Here is a 25181-nt window from a genome sequence, read left to right on the forward strand (position 1 = left end):
GCTGCAGAAGGGTAGGTCCCGGGTACTGATACAAACGAGAGCCAAAACACTGCCGTATTCAACAAACTATTTTTACAAACATTTCTCATTCCTCTCACGAACGTCTACAGAAGAGGACAAGAGAGCTACGGACGTGTTGGCGGTATACAAAATGTTTTTTCCAACTCCCTGATGCCCACGCCTTTCGTTCATTTTGTCAGCAACACGACCAGGTTCCATCCGCCTCTGGCTGAGCGAGCCCCAGGCTCGTACTACCACCGCCCCTCACCTACATCACTTCTTCACCGACGACCCTTACATTAACACGTTGCAGCCGGCACTCTTGCTTGACCTTACTTAACGCTTCTTATAAAACACGTCTATCATCATTAAGGCTTCCAAACTCACCCATTGAGAGAGAGAGAGAGAGAGAGAGAGAGAGAGAGAGAGAGAGAGAGAGAGAGAGAGAGAGAGAGAGAGTACTGTACATCACCTAACTTCCAAAAACGTAGTCAACTGATCATGTCTACACAGGTGTGGCTAAAGGTTGTAGCTGTGGGTTGTGATGCCACCATCAATCCTCTCTGGTCTAGTGAGAACATAAAACACACGCACTACTGCCATACCAGCAGACGGGACCTGAGTGACGCCGGCAAGCAGCCACACACACACAACGGCCTCCGTCGGGTTAAGTGTGTGGCACGGAAGAAGCATCAAGAATGTTAGGGCACCACTCTCGCCACCACAAGTGTCACATGATCCATAATTATTCCATTTCAAACTTTGTAAAATGCCTTGGTCCCGCGAGAGGGCGGGAGGTGGCGCCACCCACTGCCGTGTGGCGCTTGTCCTTCATGGCACAGACGACCTCCCGCAGTGAAAACTGTCACTGCTTCGTTAACCACCCGCTAGCGGCTGAGGCTTTCACCTCTGACAGTGGTGTACAGACGTTAGATGACACTTAGTACCAAGCTGAGGGACGACCAGACCAGAGAGGTCGTCAGGGTGGTAGGGAGGTACTAGAGTAGTGAGGAGGGAGGGAGGGAGGGAGGGAGGGGTCCCGCGTGAGGGGCACAGTCTCCCCCTCCCCTCTCCTCTCTTCCCACAACCTCATCTTTCCCCTCGTAATCACCACAAAAAAGAGTAAAAAATCTAGAATAAAACTTGAGGAGCGTTTGAGACAGAGAGCAGCCCCACTGGAGGTGTCTCCAGGGGCTGGCTAGACCCGCTCATCCTCCTCCGGGGACACTGCCTTTGTCCACGTCACACACACACACACACACACACACACACACACACACACACACACACACACGACCACCTGCTAACATCGAGACTTCCACGTGATGATATAGATAATGAAATTTCTGGATGCCGACAGTATGGAAGAGAGGCGTGTATTTCCATACGTCAAATATAAGACAGCTGCTGTGTTAGGATCCAGGCCTAGCCATACGCAGACTGGCGCACCGAAAGATACGTCTCCAGGTACTGAGGATATCATGATAAATCTCTCCAGTTACACTGACACACTAGTGCCTCACGACACTCACCCTCACATCACTTACCTGTGAACATCTACATCTTATCATCTCCACAGGTTTGGGATTGTGCCGGCATCATCGGCTAGTTTATCGTGTAAACCCATGATCATCCTTTCGGCTGTAGCGGAAAAGGATTACAGAAGGGATTACAGAGGTCAGAAATGGCTTTTGTCTTGCTAGCAGGCTGTACTAAACTGATTGCTACAAAACTGGTTCATAACATAAGCTCCATCACATACGTTACATAGTCCTTCATAGATGCAAAATGTGGAGACAATCTTACAATTTCAGGTACCTTGTTGTTAACAATCAATAAAGTGTAGTGGCATTTCTTGCGTGGTTGGTTTAGACCTGTCACTAAAAGGCTCCACAGATGAAAAGCAAAAATCCTCAACAGACGCCATTGTAAGAGATGGAGTCACAAAGAACATCCAGGTGAGTAATGGATCAAACAATCACAGATAATCTTTGTATCTCCGCAGGAAGCTGGAGTAACATAGTCGCCAATGTGAAGAAAGGCTTACAACAATCAGTGTTGTAGATGTCTTTCATCCACACAACAGATTAAGTAAACATAATGTTAATCAGCCATTTCTCAGAGTAATATGTTAATGTCAGGGACGCAACGCACCATACAGAAGGATCACCACAGTGTCCACCACCTGCCGAGCACAACAACACGTTGAGACCAGTCATGATTTTTCAGTCATTTTAGAAACTACTAAAGTGTCCATGGAACACCTCTGTTGTCTGCAGCACTGTGGCATATTTACTGGCAGTGAAATCGTACAAGGCGACTAAGGGGAGCTGAAGCGGGTGGCTGGAAATTCTCCTTTCCTGTATTACGTTCTATGAGAAGGAACAAAGCAAGGAGCCAAGTGAGGAATTTTTCTCTAAGGCTCAGCCATCTCTTCTTGACGCTACCTCACTCAAGCGAGAAATGGCGAGCCGTAGGAGAAGCGGACGATGATGGCGACACGATGCACGAAGCAATGCTCGAGCGTCTGCCATGTTACGCAGGTAACACAAAACCTTGACTGGCTCAGGAAAGGTCATGACCACGACGGATGAGGTGGAGCCTCCACTCTATGTAGAGTGGGGCCGTCAGGTTCCTAACAAGACTGTGAGCATTACGACTTAGATTTTACGCCTGCTGGGAACAGAAGGTGGAGGAGCCTGTTGGATTCTAATACCTGGCTGACTGGAAGGATTGTAAGAGGAGCAAGGAGCACGTGTGGGTGAGGCAGCCAGCCAGGTACGGTAGCGAGGGAGGGTCGGACAAACGGGGGTCGGGGACCTTGTGGAAGGAGGCCCCAGGGACTGGCAGACAGAGAAAGGTCGGCCTCCTACGAGCGTATCACCCCCGGGGAGGGAGAGGCTGGCCTGCTAGGCTAAACTCGTTCGCCTAATGAATACCTTTACCCCCAACCCCGACCCCGACCCGTCCAAGAACCGACCTCTCCTGGTCTTCCCCGTCACCCCGACCTCAGTGTGTCCCATCAACTTCAAGTACTTCAACCTGAATACCAGGAAGAAGCTCACTCAAAGCTCTACACCACTGGTACCAAGTCACATCATACGGCAACTACCTGAGGGTATGATGATAGCTGCCAAATGTGTCTTTACCAGCAATACCAGCGGAGTGTAGCGGGACACCTTCTTGGCATCTACAGAACCATAGATGGCATACCAAGTTTTCCGCTCTTCCTTCCTCAATACCCTGAGCCTTACCACTGGTCTATACCTGACTTTCTCTTACATGTATCAGATCAGCCAGGTTGGCCATCACTCCAGAAAGGGATGTGCAGGATCAAACAGCCTTAGGAAGCAGTCCTCAAGCGGAGAGCTTGGTCAGAGCTTTGGTGAGGTGGTGGGTGACTACTGCCTCCGACACCACACATGCAGAACATAACATATAGACGTACACACATCTTAATCCAAACAATCCAAAATAGCATTTAAAGGCGTCTGGTGCTGTAAAAGCTTGAAAGTAGACAAATACTAACTGTTGGGTTAAGCGTGTGTGTGTGTGTGTGTGTGTGTGTGTGTGTGTGTGTGTGTGTGTGTGTGTGTGTGTGTTTAGATTATAAGAGAAAAGTAGGGGTAAGAGAGGTGGGTCGGAAGCGGGCGTGGTGCCCTTTATATGACACAGCTCTGAAGCCGCTACACTTGTACGTGGAGCACTGGTTTACTAAGGCCTGTAACGTAACTCCTCCAGCAGACCAACGTGAAAACATCTTACTTTATCTATGAATTTCTGCTATCATGACTCATGCCTAGATTGTGCAATAATAAGATGCAAAATATTCCTCTATGATCACAGAAACGTTAGAGAAGCTGCTGGTAGACTTGTGTCTCGAGTGGCAAGAACCAACGTTAATCCTCACACCAGACGTTTCTTATTGACCCTCTTCTTCCACGGTAAAACAATTTCCGGGGATAAAACTGTGTATACCACCCAACGGTGTCCTCCCTTCATGTATTTCGTTGGAATATTTGTATATATCAAATCAATTAACAAATCAGTGAGCGGCGAGAGAGGGCGATGCACCAAACAATTGTTGGTGTCTGCTTTGTTGTGCCACTAACTCTATTACTTGAATGTATGGTGACACCTTCACCATACCACACAGTATGGTCACTCAAGAAGTACCATTCACCTCTTCCGAAATAAATCTTATTACTCATTACATATTTCACATTTATGTACAAGTACCACAGTAAAGTAGCGTAACTTGCACTCAAATGTTCCTGTCTGTGATGCTGGCTGTTCGTCGACTATCACGTCACGCAGTAAAGGAACATTAGCCTAGATTACGTACCTAAGGAACAGTAATCATTCAAAAAAGGTTATTTACAAGAGAACCTAAATATGCATGAGACGAATTTTACAATTCTACAGTTCTTAACAACTCTACACACACCGTAATACAGTCCGTCTTACTGGAATGTAGCATCACTTTGCGTCGCACCAGTGAAGACAAAGACTGGTACTATCGACCCGTACCACCACACTACTCATGTTGTACTCTCTCTCCGCCAACTTCCATCTTCCTCCGCTAAACGATATACATCTATCTTAATTTGCATATTTACCAAACTCAAATGTTCTTAAAGTTCGTGGCGACAATCCTACCAGATCTACTTTTATAATCTCAGTCATCATATTCATTCAATGTCAAAATTGTGTTAGTTGTCTTTCATAATGAAGAAGGTGTATACAATAAGAGATGCGTTGGCTGCCTGATGCAGGAGGACCCATGAGGGAAATGTTGCCAAGTCTCTGCCAGACCAACTGGTGGAGATGGTGTACCCTTTGGTGAGCGTGTGTGCTCCTACACCAACACTCACATCTATACAGCAGTATCGTAGCCCTACGACGAGCTTCTTACACTCACATTAATATCTTGCTGGTGCAGGGTCACGTCTGTGTCTGTACACTCAGGAGTTTATTATAAACCTAACAACAAAAAACGTTACGGTCCGTCCACATAAAAATATACAGGGTTCATTAAGGAGGGTGGAGGCAGTCTTCCTCCCGCACTCCTATCACCAGTTACTGTACGTATGAAGAACCGCTCTGCCGGATACCTTACCTCGTTCATCATCATTTCCAGATCAAAATTCATTCCTTCATCAAATCTTTATCTCAACTTTAAACTCACCAGGATCTGCTCTGTTTCCTGCCTTCCAGTAGTTTGTACTTTCCCACTCAACTTGTCCAACTTGACTCAACAAACCACAAGGCCGTCGGCATTACTTCTTACTTGCACTCGGTCGTCAACTCTTCGTGCTACAAACACCCCCTCTGGCCACTCCATCCCATGATCCATCATGACTGGAGCAGTGGCTTAACAGTATGTCCCGTCTACTGCACACATAACCTCCAGCAAGACAGTCATCATGGGCGCAAAGTATACTAAATTTTGGTGTTTCTGTTACGCTTTCTGAATACCAGTGACGGACCTGGTGAACCCTACAAACCAGTAAAATACATATCAAAAGCAACATAAACAACCCAGTTCTTGAAGAACGAGTCACGGTACAGTGAAATCTTGAAAGGTTATACTTCACTATCCATCTTCTATGTAATATTTGAATGGTTTATTTCTATGAATTTGTAACCTCATTTTCCTATTTACTGCCAGGTTCATGTCAATGAGATGCTTCTTCTAACAATAAAGTGGTCCGTCTCCTGTGCCTGTACCAGGGTAGTGATGGAATCTCAGATACAATAACCTGATCTACACTCGTAAATGATCAACACCTGAGGCATTCTTGTGGAGTTCCTCAGGTCAAGAGTGACAGTAAACCTCCTGGTATTCACTAAGCCTTCACTCTATTCTTAACATGTTTACCTTTCTTATATCTACAAATTTCATCACTTTACTTACAGTATGATCTCCTACTTTTCTCTCTTCTTTCCTTCAAGAGGAAGAATGGCAGGAATCGTTCTTCTCCGACCCATTTCCTCTACTCTTTTATTCATTTCACTTCGTCTCGTCTCAGTCGTGGCCCTGAGCACATCTCCAGGGTACAGCCGGCATCTCCCTAACATTATTCTCCTGGGCCAACGCATTACCATTTCTCCTTTGTCTTCTCCACCAGTTCTTTCTTGAACCTTAAACCAATTTTCCTCTACCATTTCACGTAAGTTTGCTTCTCATTTATATCCAGATGTATTTATTCTTATTCCATTATTTCAATTTCCCTTAATTAAACCCACGATGCTCACTCATTCCTCACCCTTCCTATCAGCGCACATTTCTCCTACACCACTCTCCTGCCAGCCTGGGCGACCACTACCCTCCTACACCACTCTCCTGCCAGCCTGGGCGACCACTACCCTCCTACACCACTCTCCTGCCAGCCTGGGCGACCACTACCCTCCTACACCACTCTTCTGCCAACCTGGGCGACCACAACCTCTCAATCGGACATTTTCCATATCCTTTAGTACATCAACTTAAGCACCCTCATTTTTATCTTTATTCAAGAGCATTCATCTTTCCCTGTATTGCCAATTCAGCCACCTACTCTCTCTCTCTCTCTCTCTCTCTCTCTCTCTCTCTCTCTCTCTATATATATATATATATATATATATATATATATATATATATATATATATATGTATATATATATATGATAATTTTCTCTCTCTCTCTCTATATATATATATATGAACCTAAAAAAACCTTTCTCTTTCTTGCCAGAGACTCTTTCCTCTAACTACTATTTCATCAGTGAACCCTCTCCCTCACCTCACTCTTCTCAGCTTGGGAACGTTACTTCCATACTGCCCTTTCAACCTGACTACCTACTTTCTGTCACTTAAGTATAACACATTTTCTTTCCTTAACCGTCCATTATCTTAACCTGGACATGTTTCTTAACCTTTAATGTCATGTCACCTTCAGCACCTTCCTGGCGTGTTAACTTGGGCACTGTTTCTTCCATTCCTTCGTCAAAGTTAAGACACTCTTGTACTGCCCTCACAACCTTATCATGCAGCTATGCACTCGTCACAACACCTCTCCCATCATACATTTTCTCTCCAGTATTGTCTGGTTCACTTCTGACCCAAGATATTTCCATAACTCCCTCAGTCCCCTCTTCGTCAACTTCCCACCTGTGATAACTTCTGCATCAACTGTTTAACCCATCATCGTATATACTGCAGGTATTAAGCAACATACACATCATTACCTTCTGAAACGCAATGTATCATCGTTTTAATGTTCTATATGAAGTTATATAATGTACATATGTATCATACAAATGTTGACTTAAATAGACAATATATTGTGTAGTATTGTACGGATGCCAACACCCTACCACACGGTAAATCATGAAGACAAACAGAGAAACAGCGCCATTTTCCCCCGGTTTAGTTACTACCCCAGAGCGGCGCGTGGGGTGAGTAGGTCCCCACCCTCCCCACCTGAGCATAACCTATCCACGGTTCTACACTGTCTGAAAGGCTGAATTTCTGACCTCGTTTTAGCTCCTTCCAGCTCATTTAAACCGTTTTGTCAAGCCTGTTAACTTGTATGCGAAAAGAAAAAGGATTATCACCTCTAATAAGTTACGGTTTACCTGCCACAGTAATCTCTTTAAACTATTATTCAAAAATCTCAAATGATGGCATGAGGAACACCACGACAATATTCATGTCCTGAACTATTTTTGAGAATCTAAGATCGAAATTCACGACAAAGAACAATCTTAAGGTTATCTAGGAGTTATTTTTTCTCCAATTTCATAATGACCCCAAACTTTGACTTCCTGAAACGTCTGAAGACGTTTACGCATTCTCTATAACACTGTGCAATCAGTCGAGTGTTTATTACTAATGAATACGTCATTCTCCACCAATCAGGAGGAGACTTTGGCTATTCTTACAAACGATGGCTTGAATGTACGTAAACTTCCCCGAGGCTGCCAGCTCTGACAGAAGAGGATGATGAAAGCAAAGGAAGCGCTAGGTTTCACCATGAATGTTCCCGACACGTCACCACAAGGTACAGGAAGGAAGACCATCTACACCAAGGCACCAGCAATGAACAGAACCAACGACCGAAATCAACAAAACTTGCCTGGACACGGACACTAGAGCGTCAGGCTGAAGATACAGCAACGATAATAACGGGAGCCACAAGGGCGAAGGAAAACCAAGAATGATGAACCAGCATAACACGACGAAAGAATCTAGTTAGAAAGATGAAGCCACAGGAAGCTGCCAGGGGATAAAGCATTAACAGGAGCAAAGCCAAAAGAGGAATACAACTCCCACATCTGGAAGTCGGTGACCCAGTGATTACGCTAGTGGTCGTAATCACATAACACATAACGGCCAACTCCAGTAGTTAGGGACATTAACAGTGTAAAAACAGTACAGGCATCAAACAGAGGATTATTATCAAGATGTGTCACGACGTATGCATAACAGCGTCTCAAATGAATGACCATGGCAGTTGGAGTCGTGAACAAGAGAAGGAGACGAGTTAAGAAAGAGGAATGAAAACGTAAACGAAACAGCCAACTTATCTGTGAAAAAACTATTCAGGAAGTAAAGGTCACATGACCGGGGCTGGTCGGTTGCTGGCCCAACTTTCATCAACTGCATCTTTTACTGGCGTCCATCATTAGCGGTAAATACTCTCATAATCACGTAACGATGTAACTTCTTCATTTGCGGCTTCCCAGTTAACTATTTCCAAGCGTCGTTACCCACGACAATGCTGCTAGATCAATTCAAAGAAAACCTGGCAAGTAACTTCGTTATGACAATTCTTTCCATTTGTCTGTTGGTTTTAACACGCCCACTGTGATACTTTCTGATAAGTAATATCAATGCTCCGTCTGATGCGCAACCTCTCGTCTTACGAGAAAGGCAGTACAACCCATGAGTCACTGTATACTACAGCTCACTGCCAAGACTGGTAGTTCTCCCTCCTCCTCCTCCTCTCTCCACCATATAAAAGATTGCATTGTTAACTACGGACACACAAGCAAAAACATTCTAAAAAAAAAATACTCCATCGATGTTAGGCAGGTTCACGAATTTCTCCGCTTCTTTTTCTCCCGCCACCATGAGACAGGACCAGCACCAACACCCTAGTGCTATGCAGAACAGTTGCACCATCCTGCCTTAAAGGTGCTATCACACTAGACAACCTCACACGAGCTAGTGTAAGAATCACGCATGTCGTAAATGTTTTCCTTAACCACATCAGCACAACCTTACGACCCTTAAACACAACCAACCTTGCTTGTAATATCAAGCTCAAAGGTCGTACCGTCGTGTTCTAAGATCTCATTACTGTGTTCAAAAGGTTTAACTATAAAACGAGTAACCATCACTTTGAAATGCTCAGCGGATGATTTTGTCAGTGTCACTGTCACGTCATATCTTGAGACATTTACTTTACGAACTCACAACTGCTCAACTGTCAAACTTTCGACCGGAAGTACGTCACTCAATGACGAAGGAAAACTGACCATCCACGTGATGGAAAAATGAATTCTATAGAACATTATACTGTCTGCGTACCACCACTGAAGAATCTAATGTTCAAAATGAATAGAGATATCATACTAGATATCATAATAGAGATATCATACTAGATATCATAATAGAGATATCATACTAGATATAATAAACCAGAGTTCGCTGTAGCTATAAAGAAGAACCTCGTAAGATAAAATGCGAAACTTCTTGATACCACGACTGTTTGGCGAGCTGCGGCACTCAGTCTTGCCGGCTGCAACACACTGGTGGAATTCAAAGACTCAGTTTTATCCAAAAATCTTGTTTACGCAAATTTCACGCCTTTGTCAAATAATCACCATTCACTTATATCAACTTTTATATTGACGATGGGTCATTTCAGATCTAATAACTTCAATTAATCATCCGATCATAAGGTAGGCTGAGGCAGGAGGGTAGGCGAGACCCGCGCCTCTTCCATGCAAGCCTCAACTCCCTACATTGTGGCCAAGCTCTGGTCAGATAAGGAAAGCTGTATGATAACAGTTTCCCCCTAGCTTTACTCCCTAGCTTCCAATTAAGATTTGTGCTGAAAGCAAGCCACACAGAACCGCGTGATCGTTCGTACACAGCAAAGAATATCGAAAAAAAAAAAAAAAAAATCTGACATCGTGAAACGAGATCGTTGAAAAAATACGACTGTATTTCATTCATTTAAGTTTACAGTTGAGTTGTTTACTACTGAACTGGTAACAAGAGAATGATTCTGCTGCACTGGTGAAGGTTGGGCGACACATCTGTCTGTCTGTCTGTACTGGTGAGGAGGGACAGTACAAGGCGGTGACCGTCTCTCCAGGAACCTCCACTAACTCCATCACACGTGTCAGGACCCACCGTCCTCCACATAATGTAATCAACAGGTAATGTTCTCTAGAACCTTGACCGTCTCCATCCATTCTCCCTTCTTTCTTAAGCAAGAATTTGCATCGTAAGCAATTCTGTGGCAACCTCTGAGCATGCTCAAGTTATGAGCTCCATCCATAAATCATGAAATACTGAGCTTCCATAACTTTCTCTTTTAATTATTACGCAATTTCACGGAGGACTGATGACGGAGCCCTCCGGTCCCGGGGAACCCTGGTTGAAAATCCCTATCCTGAACTACACCTCCAGCTGTCCTCTCTCTCTCTCTCTCCACATACACACAAGGGAACCTGTCTCACCTCCTCACTCTACACTTCACAAACAAACATGAACCCAATCTATAAAAGTTCATGCATTAAATGTGTCCAAAACTTCATATTTGAACATACCCTACAACAAAAATATTAAGATTCGAACGACTGAATTTTACTTTAGTAGAAAACCAGACTTGAACGATCGCATATCTGTAGAAAGATCGGATCCGTTAAAAATCATAAAATAAACTCCCCTGGAGGGAAATCACCACAACCTGAAGTCGTTACCTTGACGATGTAGTTGACCAATTGAAAGTCAGCGAGGCTGACTGCCTGGCACTGGTGGAGGAGACTAGTGAGACGCTGGTCGTGGTAGATGGTGTCTGCGTCAGGAGAGCGGTGTGCTGGTCTAGGGAGTGACAGGCGACGTTGATGGCACTAACACTTGACGGTGGTGTTACTCATGCTACGTGAGTGCTGATGGTAATACTAAGACGGTGGTGATGCTGGCACTGAAGTGTTTGTCCTTAAAGAATGATACTGCTTGCATAGGATTAGAAAAGTGGCCTTTCTAATACCGTAAGTAATGTAGCTGTGTGTGTGTGTGTGTGTGTGTGTGTGTGTGTGAGGGGTGAGGACATGGAGCGACAAGACTCGCAGGGGAGGACAGGAGTGACAGGGCTGGGCGGCTGGCTGGCAGGGGAGACAAGAGTAACGGGGCTGAGCGGGTGGCTGGCTGGCTGGCTGGCAGGGGAGACACAGGTCATGAGGAGAGGGACCACCGTGCGGGATCAATAGCAGGTAAGGAGGAGCGGCCCGTGCCGGCACGGCTGCTGACACACAGGGCCGTGCTCAGGCCCTCCAGTGGGAGGGATTCACTCAGACGATGAGGGACAGGAGGGAACACCTCTTCTGACGGGGCAACTTTATCCCTTGGGCTACTACTCCACCGACCCCACAACCCTACCTACACCCGCACAACGCAGACCACAACACATAACGAGTCGTCCTACAATGTGAAGTACAGTCTTATCACGGAGATTCACACGAACCTGAGTTGCTTTATCATGTGAACTTACGATGACAGGCCATCTTGTAGAAGCATGAGCCAAATGTCAAAGAAAATTTCTAATTTGCTAAACAACTTATGAGTCTTCAGCTATGGTTGAAATCTGAGCAAATCTTACTTGAAACTAATGTTTGACATTCTAATACCAGCGACCATCTTGGGAAGTAGACGAGGACCGCCCGATACACTTTTGGAAACACAACACGAACCATCCGTGACGTGGGTGGGTCACACGGGCCTCGTGGATTATCACGAGATATTAATGGGAATTCTTGACAATACGCCCTACGTGCTTCATGAAATTTGGCACAACTAGCGGACCGTCCGTGCCACACTGGCCACCAAGGTAGTTCATGGGAGAAGAATGAGATGTGATACGTTACCAGAGGACGACAAGTGTTGCAAAAACGTACACGTCCTTTGGCCGGGTCAGCTATAAAGGATCATGAACAATGATGAAAAATACAAATGAATATTCTGTGTGTGTGTGTGTGTGTGTGTGTGTGTGTGTGTGTGTGTGTGTGTGTGTGTGTGTGTGTGTGTGTGCAAACTAAGCTGGAAACCTTCGTGTAACTTTTGTAATGAATTAAGTTCCAACATAACAGATACTCTGCCTCTTGAGTTCCTTTCTAGAATTAGTAACATTATTTTCAGTGGCTGTTGGAAGATGTGTTAGTTAGTCGTTAATATGGAGGCACTGTTGTGTAGCTGTTGTTTACGGATTAGATTAGTGATTCGTGAATACGTAAAACTAAATCATGAATGACTGATAAGTCTTCCATAGAGTAAGTGGCGACCACTGGAGGTCTTGTGACCATGTTTGATGTTGGTATCATTGTCTGTATGATCCGCCCATCGGCAGTGTTCAGACTTGTGCGTGGTTTCATGTGGTGTGCTGACAGGTGGCTCTCCCTTATAACCTGACCTGTAGTGTGTGGAGATAGTGTCGCGTGGTGGTGGCAGCAGTGTGATGAAGCTGTATAGATGACACAGGTGCTGAGCCTTGTTGTGAGGCAGGAAGGTAACCGGTCTGGGCTTCACATGTCTCCATACACGGCAGCCTTCACGCTCTTGCCTTGAGGGGAAGTGTTATATTTATTCAGCGTGACAGATATATACACACACTATATAAGGGAAATAATACAAAACAAAAATCAACCTAAAAACCGCAGAAACAATAATACTGCTTAAACAAAATTTACAAGTGACAAAGAGAAGAGTAAAAAATGTAGTGAAATTACAAATAATGATGATAATAACATCATATTATTAAAAACACTTTCGTTTAATTCCATATCATACACACACCAGACGCATACATTAGTGAGCAACACGGCGCTGTGACCATGTCTCGCTATATAATATCTAACACATTAAACACGATGGTGTGACCTTTGGGTATGATGGATTGGTCTCTGACCTAGCCCTTATGGGCCAGGTCAAAGGTCACGCCATCACAAGGAAATGTCTTACTGTCGCTGTCAAATGGGTCACCCTTGTTATCAGTGACGTAGTTGAAACACAGGATATGTGATCCAACATACACAAGGCAGTTTGAAACCACATATCGCTTCCCTCATATATATATATATATATTGGTGTAGCCAGGCAGAATATTTTCTTGAAGACATACGAGGTTGAAAGCTATGGCACATTTTCCTTTATTTACTTTCTTATGTACAGTTTCTATTTGCCGTAGAATTTTTCGGTGGATTTCTTGAAGTTTCTTCAGGAGTTCCCTAAAGGATTGCCCTTTCTCATGGCAGACGACACGCGGCGCAAGCCCAGTGTGAAATACGCTCTCTGAAGCGACGAAGCCAAAACTTGCTTGTGTCACGACAATTGTAATACAGAATGATCCTGAGACCATAAGAACAGCTTACCTTTGAGGCCACAAGATCAACCTCAATAAGGAGTTGCATGACCAGTTAATGTAACGTAACAAAAGCTGAACCTACAGCGAGGCCGTGAGACCAGTCCAACCTGAGACTGAGACCACGAGACCAGTCCAACCTGACAATGAGGCCACGAGACCAGTCCAACCTGACAGCGAGGCCACGAGACCAGTCCAACCTGACAGCGAGGCCACGAGACAGTCCACCCTGACAGCGTGACCACGAGACCAGTCCAACCTGACAGCGAGGCCATGAGACCAGTCTAAACTGAAACTAAGGCAACCAGACCTGATCAACCTGGGAAGTCTTGAGACCATCTCAGACTGATTGTTAAGCCACCAGATCTTCTAGATCCTGTTTGAGTGGTCTAGAGACCCATTCATGCAGACCAAGAGAGGCCATGAGACCTGTTAAGCTGACTGTGAAGCCATGAGACTCGTTCAAGTTGGGTACGAGGCAAAAAAAAAGTTCAAGTTGACTGTGTGGCCACAAGACCATTCAAGCTGAGCGTGAGGCCAGGAAACCAGTTAAAGCTGACTGTGAAGGCAAGAGAATCTCTGGTGAATGAGGAGACTGCAGTGTGGTAGAGGAGGGGGCGGGGGCGGGACACAGGTCCCCCACGTTGCCCCCTGACTAATGGGTCTCCACCAACTAAACTGAACATAAGACTCACCAAAGCCCGTCTTTAAACCCCGTGATGAGTCTCGTGGGGTCATCTGCTACCAAGGTGACCCCCGAAACTGCCACCAGCACTCTTAGGTGCTACTAGAGGGTCAGCGTAGATTTACAGTGACGTCAGGGGGGGCCGGGATAACACCATGAAATCAGAGCGGGAGCCATGAGTTACACGCAGGGGGGGAGCCTTGCCCCGGCTAAGGTAGGAAGATTATCATACAACAACACGACAACCCAGCGGTTGTGGCCCCTCCTGCAGCTACAACGCCACACCCACGCTGACAAGATGGACGAGGCAGACAGTAGGGAAAAAACGTGCCTACCGTCATTAGCCTCTTGAGCACGAGGGTACGACCTCTGGATATGATGGCATATCCTCTGACCTGACCCTTAAAGGTCACTTCGAATGTCAGGGCAAGGTCGAGCTCAAGAGGGTACGAGCAACGATAAGAGCGGTGGCTTAGGTCAGTAAATAAACGTAAGTGAAGTGATAAAAAAGAGCAACCAGTAGAAAAACCATGAAGATAAATGCAAGAATACAACAAAAAAATAACGATAATGCGATGCTAATGAAAAGAAAATAATGACATGCGATGACCGACAAACAATGAACACACAACAACAAGAACATACAATAGACTAACAGGGAGTGTTGACCCTGAATTACGACCACCAGTTTCAAGTGTATGTATCAAGTGTTTGTATAAAAAGTTAACAAAGATAATAGGGAGATGAATACTGTTGGACGAGATGTTGGGCGAGACAACAGCTGGTACACAACTTAGATATAGCGGAGGCCAACTACATGAAATGAACAAGTGGATGAAGAGGAGGCAAGAGTGAGAACATCTGCAGAAAAATCCACAGGGTGAGGAAATGACGACACGAGACGAAACCGAACGCAAGAAGTGTGAAGAGGAACGTGCAGGCACCTGGAGCACTGCAGGCTGCATCATACACACGGACCCACCTGGAGCACTGCAGGCTGCATCATGCACACGGACCCACCTGGAGCACTGCAGGCTGCATCATGCACACGGACCCACCTGGAGCACTGCAGGCTCCAACATACACACAGACCCACCTGGAGCACTGCCAGGCTGCATCATACACACGGACCCACCTGGAGCACTCCAGGCTGCATCATACACACGGACCCACCTGGAGCATGCCTGCCAGGCTCCAACATACGCACACCTGGACTCACCTCCAGTAAGCGGGGCTGGAACAAACACACGGCGGAGTCTCTGCATGTGAGCAACATTTAACCTACTGGAATAAGGCTTCACTTTGCCTGCAGAATCTTGAACTCGGGAATAATGGTAAGGTGAATATAGAATTAACAAGAAATTCTGAACTAACTTAATACCCGTGAGTCCTTTAGATCTCCCACCACCAAGTAACAAGCTTTTCATATTCAGCATTAAGCCTGGCACCAACCAGACCCACACATAATGCAATAAAACAAATCCCTTTCCTCTATGTAAAGTTACTTGTCTACAATACCCAGCGGTAAAATGGTTAGGTAGTATTTCTCTTCATACTAGAGTGTTATAAACTCATCTAAAAACATTAATTGATCATTTTTCATTAGTCAACGCCACCATGCAATCTTCAATCTATTTTCTTAATTATTTTTTGCTTCTTTCACTGTTCCTAATTTGAACCTGACACAATCATCCTGTTATCCTTCTAAACCAAGTCCTACCCTGCCCTTGCTACCTGTCTATGACTCTTCCCTGTCATCTCCATCTCTGTCCTGCTCCTCTTAACTGTCTATGACTCTTCCCCTTTCATCCCCGTTCTAACTTGCTCCTCTCGTCTGTTTCAGACCAGTCCACTTCTCGTTTTCAACTGGCTCACTCTTGGCCGTGTCCTTAAGCTGCCTCGTCTTTCTGGGGCATTTCTCACACTTTTCCACGCGGCCATCATGACTGTTCTCTCCACCAAAAACCCTCTGCCTGACTTTAAAGCAGAAACCTCGCATTAAGGCACAACAATACGCGCTCTCTCAAAAGAAGAAATAAAACACTTCTTCCGCTGATAAAAGCCTGGGAAAAGTTTTAAACTGTTGAACTATAAAATGACTTTTGATATGACATACGTTCTCGTAAAATGTCTAATTGGAGTGTGGAAAAAATGAGGGAAGGCAGCACTGGGTCCTGGTGTTGTGATGTGCCGGTCTCCGCCTCCTGTGCCTTCATCATCTCATAATATTACCTTTTATCTCTCCTCAAATGTTCTTAAAAATCTCAAAAACTGGTCTAATATTTCCTAAGACCTTGAGACTCGACGGGTAATCATCTCCTCTGCAACATATTGCTGTCCCTTTGGTTCTGTTAAGATCAAGGTCTTACGCGTTCAATACTCGAGCCCCAGTTGTGATGAGGCAAACGGTTTCCGCAACATCAAAAGCGATATCAGTGTTGTTGTGTGAACACATAACAACGTCTACAACCTTAGAATATCTATATAAGGTAAGGCCGCAAATAATGTGCTCTCTGTATCCTCTTTTGCGCCACTGCCAACAGGATGTGTAGGAGTGCACAATATAGTAGCCACAACTGCAGCAGAAATCAGTCGTAGGCCAGCCAGGACAAACCCTGGAATGTCCGCTCACCAGAACCATGGCTCACCTGGACCCTACTTGTCTAACGACCTGATTTTGTGATCATCATCGTCGTCACAAACAGCTTGTTACTGTAGGGCAACTGATGTCATTCACGAAGACCCACGGAGGTGACAAGCTCAACCACCGACCCTCAGCGCTCCAATGGAATTGCTTTTACCGAAAAGTAAAACGCCTGAGCTTCCATAGTTCGCATTGCTTGCAACCAGAGGCAATCCCTCACAACTAAGGACTCGAATTTTGGTACACAGGAATGATATACATTTTAATTCCTTCTACTTCAGCTTAACTAATTCCCATGTTCTATACAACTGGCTGTCTTCGTCTTTTTTTTTTAAGCCTCATGACGAATATTGTTAATATTCAGTGACTGTAAAGCATCCAAGACATGTCCTTTCTATCGCGAGCATTATTTGTCCAAAATCATCACAACAATATCAGCAGGATCTTTTTTAGTTTCCTTCAAAAGATTCGTTATTGTATCATCATACTCGTTATTGTATCATCATACTCGTTTTCATCATTTACATCTTAAATTCTTAAACTGAAAAGATACAAGACATTTGCCAAAGTTTCTTTCAGAACCTGTCTCTGGCCCAGCGATGGGTCCCTGACCGGGATGTCCTGACGCTATCTAATCAATCAGGCTTCTGGAGCAGGAAGCCCGCATGGGTGTGCATCCATCACAGCCCTGATGATCACTTCCTCGTTAAGGTGCCTCCACTGCCAACATTCTTCTTGAAAGATTCTTGGAGTCTCACCCGGGACGTTCCGGGTGCCTGCCGGTGGTCACATTCCTCTCACTATATCAACTGTACCTCTACACTACCCTAGTTTTCCCTGGGGTTGGCTGCAATCCTAGCAAGACTTCCCTACCATCAGGTCTAAGTATCTCGTATGTCGTCCATCACCAAAAACATCAATTGTTCTCGAAACAAACGAACAAACTATTTTAACAGACTCAGCACTGGCCTGCTCTATCTTGTAATGAATGTTTTGAATGCATCCCACACATAAAAGAGTAGAATGACTGGTACTGTGTAGATCCTTCAAAGCTCTCATACCTAGCATGGGACTCGTCCAACGTCTTGGCAGTGCACACCAGAGCTCTGACAATATCCATCACAATCTGCAGTCTTTTCATCTCTGCTGGAGCCTGTCAACACAATTCACCTGACGCGCCTATCACAAAAAAGGCTGGCCCAATGGATAAGAAGAAAGGAATCCATGGAGGTAAATGGATTTTCGGGATACGAATGGCTAACATGATATTGCGGATGTCCTTCAAAGCCAGAATATGAAACACATGAAAGTGAAGAAGAGATTTGGAAAAAAGGAGTTTGAGATGAGCGAGGTAGACAGACGAGTGGATTACAAGCAAGGCGGGACACATTAGGGAAGGTGAGGGAATATGAACATTGTAAACATAGAACATACTGAATCCCTGGTATGTCCGAAGGGAACATGAAACTAACCTTGATAGATAATGCCCAATGAAGAGAGAGACAAGGCCCAGAACTTCTCTTAAGAAGCATGTATACGCCCAAGAGACCTTCAACCACGTAAAGTACAGCAAGAGGGAAATGCACGAAGTCTGACAGCTGCTCGGGCATGGGACACCTACGATTTGATTATGACGCAACTTCAGCTTACTCCTCGTACCGAACTATGCTATTATCCTCAGACCTTGATTCATGTGTGTGTGTGTGTGTGTGTGTGTGTGTGTGTGTGTGTGTGTGTGTGTGTGTGTGTGATGGCTGGACAGCACTGAGGGTTCCTTCGACCGACGGTCGTCGGCCGACCCCCATCCCCCCATACCAGAAGGCCCCCCTCCGCGTCCTCCCAATATGGTAAAGGAGTTAAGCCGCGTCTCATTATATCAGGGATGGCGAGGCTTGCACACCAAACACAGCAGCGGCGGCGGCCTGGTACAATAATAAGGACCAGCGACGTTGATTGCTGCAGATCGCTTACTGTCCCAATGTAGAGCCAAACAACCTCTTATTCTGCTGACGTTCCTGTACCTCTCGCCCGCTGTTGCCCCTACACCTGGTGTAATACTCTCAATATCTGCACTGTATCGCACACCAACAGGACGTTCCTCTGCCATCCGCCCTTTGTGCTATACTATAGGTACAACTGTCTCTCACCATCTGCACTTAGTGTGCACACTGTAAGGAAGTTCTTGTACAGCCCATCCTCTGTGTTACACTCTTCGTACAGTAATCGATTACTATCTGTACATCGAGCACGCCATTCGTGGCCAGTCAAGCCCACACACCATCAGTCCCCGACAAGAGCTACAACAGCCTGACTTCTGGCATTATAAACTCTTCACCTGTCAGGACCAGCCTACATGTGTAGCCCACACAGGCTCTTACATCCCCTCACTCACACTATCAACTAAACTAACGCTATATCTGAGCGGATCCCAGCCATCACCCGCGTCACCGGTTACCAGAAGGAGGAAGAGCAAGTAGTGTTGGCGGCAGAGGCTCCTCCATCCGTCTGTCGTACATGAATTACGAGAATTACAAATGATGTAAATCATTAGCAGACGTGGCTGAAGAGAATTAAGAAAGATAACAAGTAAAAAGTGGTTAGCAGAGAAAGATCGGATGTGGCTGGGAGGAGGAGGAGGATGGTGGGAGGGGGTCACTTTATACTGAATATAGCCAGCCAGCCAATCAGCCGTCCACCCCTGCCCCTGTAAATATGAGTGACTCACTGACGCCTCCACCACAACACCAACACCAGCCAGACACCATGTCTCCACCAAACACTCCAGCCAGACACTGCACGCCGGAAGAGGCACTGTCGCCAGAAAAGAAAGTAGGACGAGTGGCGGGCGTGGATAATGAAGATGAAACACTGTAAAGGGGCAAACTGAGCAAAAAACAAAGTAAACCATATACAGAGTCAGTAAGGCAGACATAGCAGTGTAAAGGTTACAAGAAAGCTAATATCAAAGAGTAATTTCCATCGACTTACAAAGTGAACAATGCTTATCTTACCTTAACTAATTTACTTCCCTATACCATCAAGCAACGACGTCACTACATATACAACCTCACTTTACTGCGGGTATATATGAATACGACACCAAAAACATGTATCCAGGAAACCATCCACACACACACACACACACACACACACACACACACACACACACACACACACAAACCTGTACTCATTAACTCTCTCCGTCACCACAAGACAATACCTTCCCCTACCCAACCATATCTTCCTACCAACCGAATCAAAATGAAAATAAAAAGATGAAAAGGTGTGGCCAAGATAAAAGAAGGAAGGGGTGTGACCAAAGGAAAGGAAGGGAGGGGTGTGGCCAAGACAGAGGATGGAAGGAGAGGGAGGGACCAGGATGGGAGGGGGAGGGAGCGGCCAAGATGAGAATGAGAGAGACGACGGCCAAGATAAAAATGAGAATGGGGTGGCCAAGATAAGAATGGAAGGAAGGGCTGCGAAGATAAGGGTGGGAGGGGGAGTCCAAGATAAGAATGGACTCGTTTACAGTTAGAATCTCCACGATATGTGCTCTTCTCGTCCACTGATAATGATACAACCTCACAATATATCACTATCCACTCGCTATATATATATATATATATATATATATATATATATATATATATATATATATATATATATATATATATATTTATATATATAAGGGAAAACAGTATGCTATGGACCACGTTGTCATGGTCGACGAGTGACGTGTTGGTTAACCAGACGTAAGTTATCTTTCATACACAGGAACAATGTTCACCCTCAGTAAGATGTTCACCCTCAGTAAGATGTTCACCCTCAGTAAGATGTTCACACTCAGTAAGATGTTCACACTCAGTAAGATGTTCACCCTCAGTAAGATGTTCACACTCAGTAAGATGTTCACCCTCAGTAAGATGTTCACCCTCAGTAAGATGTTCACACTCAGTAAGATGTTCACCCTCAGTAAGATGTTCACACTCAGTAAGATGTTCACCCTCAGTAAGATGTTCACACTCAGTAAGATGTTCACCCTCAGTAAGATGTTCACCCTCAGTAAGATGTTCACACTCAGTAAGATGTTCACCCTCAGTAAGATGTTCACACTCAGTAAGATGTTCACCCTCAGTAAGATGTTCACCCTCAGTAAGATGTTCACACTCAGTAAGATGTTCACCCTCAGTAAGATGTTCACACTCAGTAAGATGTTCACACTCAGTAAGATGTTCACACTCAGTAAGATGTTCACACTCAGTAAGATGTTCACACTCAGTAAGATGTTCACACTCAGTAAGATGATGCCTTTTCCAATTTCTCTCGTTTTCAGAGTATCAAATAAAGATATCAAATGAAACATTGTCATTTTTCAAGGAACTTCAAAACCTACACATGGTAATGAGATATATCTGGCAGTGCCATGACTGTTACAAACACCTTGTGTATAATGTGGCACGGTGGGTGTCAGTGTAGGTCTGACCAAACTGCCAGCCACACCATCTGCCACACTACATCTCATTATAAAGTGACATCACGTGCGTGCAACATGATTATATTATGTCTCAGACGAGAGGTGGGGAGGGAGTCAGTCCGTCTTCAGGACAAACGTGCGGACGGTCATTAGCATACCCAACCCTGCCTTTGATGTCACTCCGGTGAGCTAATTGGTTTCCATACGCCCGATGACCCACTCCTGATGAACCCTCCACTGCCACCCCACCTTTCCAAGACAAATACATGTGCGAGCGCGTCTCCCCACACCCACCTCACACACAGTTGTAATATTTTCGAGCATGTCATTGTTATCATCTGGGCAGGGTAGTGGGCGTCGGTGGAGAACCACCTGGCGTGTGTTCCCTCCATCTATCGTTAGTCGTGATAAACAAGGGTAGCGCAGCGCTTTGTTTCATATTATCCATTTATCTCTTATTTCGTAACATTCTTGACATTCATATACATACTTCAGACAGCGTCCACATCCTACTGTCTTGTGATGTATGTTGTGCGGACGAGGTGGTCTATATCTAACCTGTAAGAACGTTGGTACAACACAAGTATGACGACCTGGTCTCAGACGTGACCTTCAAGGGTCATATTAAAGATCTAGGTCATTATACCACAGGGTCGTGCCGTTGTGCTCAAGGGTCGTACAGCTCTGAGAGGGCGAACGACCATCTAGTTGTGTATATCCATTAAACCCAGCAACAAACTACCTGACTGCATCACTTCAACAAACCAGCAATACGTACTGGAGCACACTGGGCCGCGGGCTTTACCTCCCCGGGTTCTAGCTAGTCATAATCATATGACCGTGACCCGCAGAGGACCTAACAGGGTCTGCCGCAGTGACCTTCCTGTGTACCATAGGTTGAAAAGTAACTTCCACAACACCATCAATAATAGTGCTAGTCGTGACACACGAGCCAACAACTCCTTCCTCTAGCAGGGTCTTGGTGGGCATATTAAGCAGTGGTTCACTGCCTCTGCTACACTAAAAACTGTGCTGGTGTGGCAGGTGGTGGAATGGCTTTGATACCTACTGTGACGTGCGCCGCCTCCCACACTATAACAATACTCGTGTTCAAGTGTGGGTGGTGGTAAAATGACTGTGTAAACAGCGTTCTCAATTCTGACGTGGCCATGTCGTGTTTGCGTCATTTGGTGAGGCTATATATCCTACGACTCAGTAATGCATCAGGTTCTACACTGGACCCGCGGGAGAACCTTGACCTACATCAGCCGGACTGTTATGAGGTTTAAGAGTCCAATGTCATGGCCGTCATTGTCATTTATCTGGGCGTGGCCGACCCACCAGAGTGCCAAGTGTTTACTTATGAGAGAGAGGAGAGAGAGAGAGAGAGAGAGAGAGAGAGAGAGAGAGAGAGAGAGAGAGAGAGAGAGAGAGAGAGAGAGAGAGAGAGAGAGACCTAAGTTAGGGAGGTACGTAGGTGGTATCTTACCTGAGGGATAACACAGCGCGCGCCACCACTGACGCCTCTCCTCACCTGTAACATAGTAAAGAAAACCGTCAGTAACAGACCCGGTGGCCACTAATAAGCAAGCCAACACCACCACAACCAAACTTACGGTAGAGCGGGCCACCATCCAGCCTAACACAACCCATACTTCCCCATGTGTATTATTATAATAACTAGAACCAATCTTTATATAATGGAAATTCAGAGTAAGGGATAGAGGAAGTTGTGGGAAATGATGACGTGTTTGAGAGGAGTGGTGTAGGGAGGTAATAAAAGGTAACGGAAGATGTGGTAACTGATACTGGGGACAGGTGGTGAGGGGATGTGCTACGTTGTAATACGTGGGACAATGGTCAAGGTTAACTGTGGGAAATATGGTACGTTGTGAGGAGCTTCTGGTACTCAGTGAGGAAGCGGCAGTAACTTGTTAGGCGAGTGTGGAAAGTGGGGAGGGAGTTGTGACTTGTGAGGTTAGGGTGGGTGGCGGGGTTGTAGCAACATGGTGGGGGTGGAAGGTATGGGAGGAATGTGGTAAAACGGAGGTTGTGGTAAGCAGCACTGAAGAAACTGTGGTAGTAAGTAATGCAGAAATGCATTTGACTGTGGTGAAGTACTAACGAGGGGAAGGTGATAAGTAATGAGGAGGAGGAAGTGAGTCGTGAGGGGAGATGGCGGAGGGAGAGGAGCTATGTAGATGACGTAGGAGCAGACAGGAGGCAGGGTTAAGGGAGAGAGGAAAGGACGACACTAGCGAGAATCAGCATGAGAGGCGGCGCCCCGGGAAGGGAGGAGGCCGAGGACACCATCAGAGGTCAGGGTCAGCACAGGAGGCCGCCATCGGGGAGAATGAAAATGGAACGAGGAGGAAAACGGAGAGGAAAAGCTGCTGCAGAAGACGGAAAATGGGGTTGAGAAAGACAGGGTTCAGATGACTGGAGAAAAATATATTAGCATATAAAAAGGAGGGGAGGGGAAGGGGGCACAGAGGAGTGAGGGAGTTCCACGGTATTCTTAGATGCTGAGATGACAGTTTCCCCTGGCCAAACAGATCACTCATGAACGACCAAACGTTACATTCCTGAGTGTTCAAGTATCATATTCTTCATCAGTGAAACAAGACATTCCTGACTCATGGACGAGGCAATTCGAGACTAAAGACGTCAACCATTCCACAATCAAGATTCAAAAGCCAAGCAAGTAAAAATATTCCCCAACGAGGAATGATTCTATTGCACAGCTGTCAGAAAGTCATTGTTAACTTGTGATAATAGCTATCACATTATACAAGAATTTCAAACGTTTCTAAAGTGAAGGGCATCATCTGGAACAGGTCGAGTATCTGCCATGAATCTAAACCATTTAACAAAGAAACTGTTTATGAACCTCTGCTAAAATCTCCAATTGCCTCAAACATTGATAACCTCTCTTATTTACGACTTATCCAAGAGTTTGGACCCGTGCTCCGCTATACTGCGGCCCATCATAAATACTGGCCAGCATTCAGGGCACACACCTTCGTCAGCGTTAATACCCAAGGCAGCAAACAAACAATCTCCGGCTTCCAGAATCAGTTCGCACTCTCGCCAGACACACCTTACTGACTGTGACTACAAGTGCTAACAGTGAGCCGCTTATCCTGAATGCAAGACGCCGATACGAAATGACTCTGCGGTTCTTGTAACACCATCACGTCTGCTGCATCCCTGGCAGACCATGACTCCCCCAATCATGTCGTAATCTTGCTGAAGATTTGTCTCCAACTCAGAGAGGAAGAGGATTACCCACTGGGGAAGTAGCAACGTCTGTTCACCGTCTGTAAAATACAATGTCCTACTATTTCATCTCAAACGCCTGAACTTCCGCATCTTTTCATGTTTTAGTAATTCCAACAAACGCCCCCACCCCTTCTAAAACGAATCTTGATATCACAACAACATCCAGAATATCCTGGAAAGTCCACATTACATGAGTAGTGAAGTCTACCTCCGTGGAGCTGTGGCTCCTGTTCAGATGCTGGAAATCTCTCTCTACTGAACAGCTGTTCTGATCACAAAAAGGACTGATTCATCTTTATATTCTCTGCCTGGAGTTGTGCAGTCAAATCTTGGAAGGTTCTAGTTCTACATTCTTACTTTACCGAGTACAGTCTACAGTAAAAAGACGTGACTCGCTCAGCAAGACCTGAAAACCTAACCCATCGTCCGTACCGCCGCATAACTGGTTTTCTTTACCATTTCT

At 45.5% G+C, this 25181-nt stretch overlaps 2 protein-coding genes across 15 annotated transcripts in view; both read right to left on the minus strand.

The window, feature by feature from the left end:
- Positions 1-25181, minus strand: part of Nca (neurocalcin homolog) — a 716194-nt gene that overhangs the window by 323755 nt on the left and 367258 nt on the right. The window lies entirely within an intron of this gene.
- Positions 1-25181, minus strand: part of LOC139756261 (neuronal calcium sensor 2) — a 409472-nt gene that overhangs the window by 249993 nt on the left and 134298 nt on the right. For 2 of the 4 annotated variants that reach the window (XM_071675466.1, XM_071675468.1), the window contains exon 2: positions 22926-22970. The exons of the other annotated variants lie outside the window; for them this stretch is intronic. The gene's annotated coding sequence lies outside the window, so the exon portion shown is untranslated. The remainder of the gene's footprint in view (positions 1-22925; positions 22971-25181) is intronic. 4 annotated transcript variants of the gene reach the window in all.

The sequence above is a fragment of the Panulirus ornatus genome, chromosome 21 (assembly GCF_036320965.1).
Source record: "Panulirus ornatus isolate Po-2019 chromosome 21, ASM3632096v1, whole genome shotgun sequence".
Taxonomy (NCBI): Eukaryota; Metazoa; Arthropoda; class Malacostraca; order Decapoda; family Palinuridae; genus Panulirus; species Panulirus ornatus.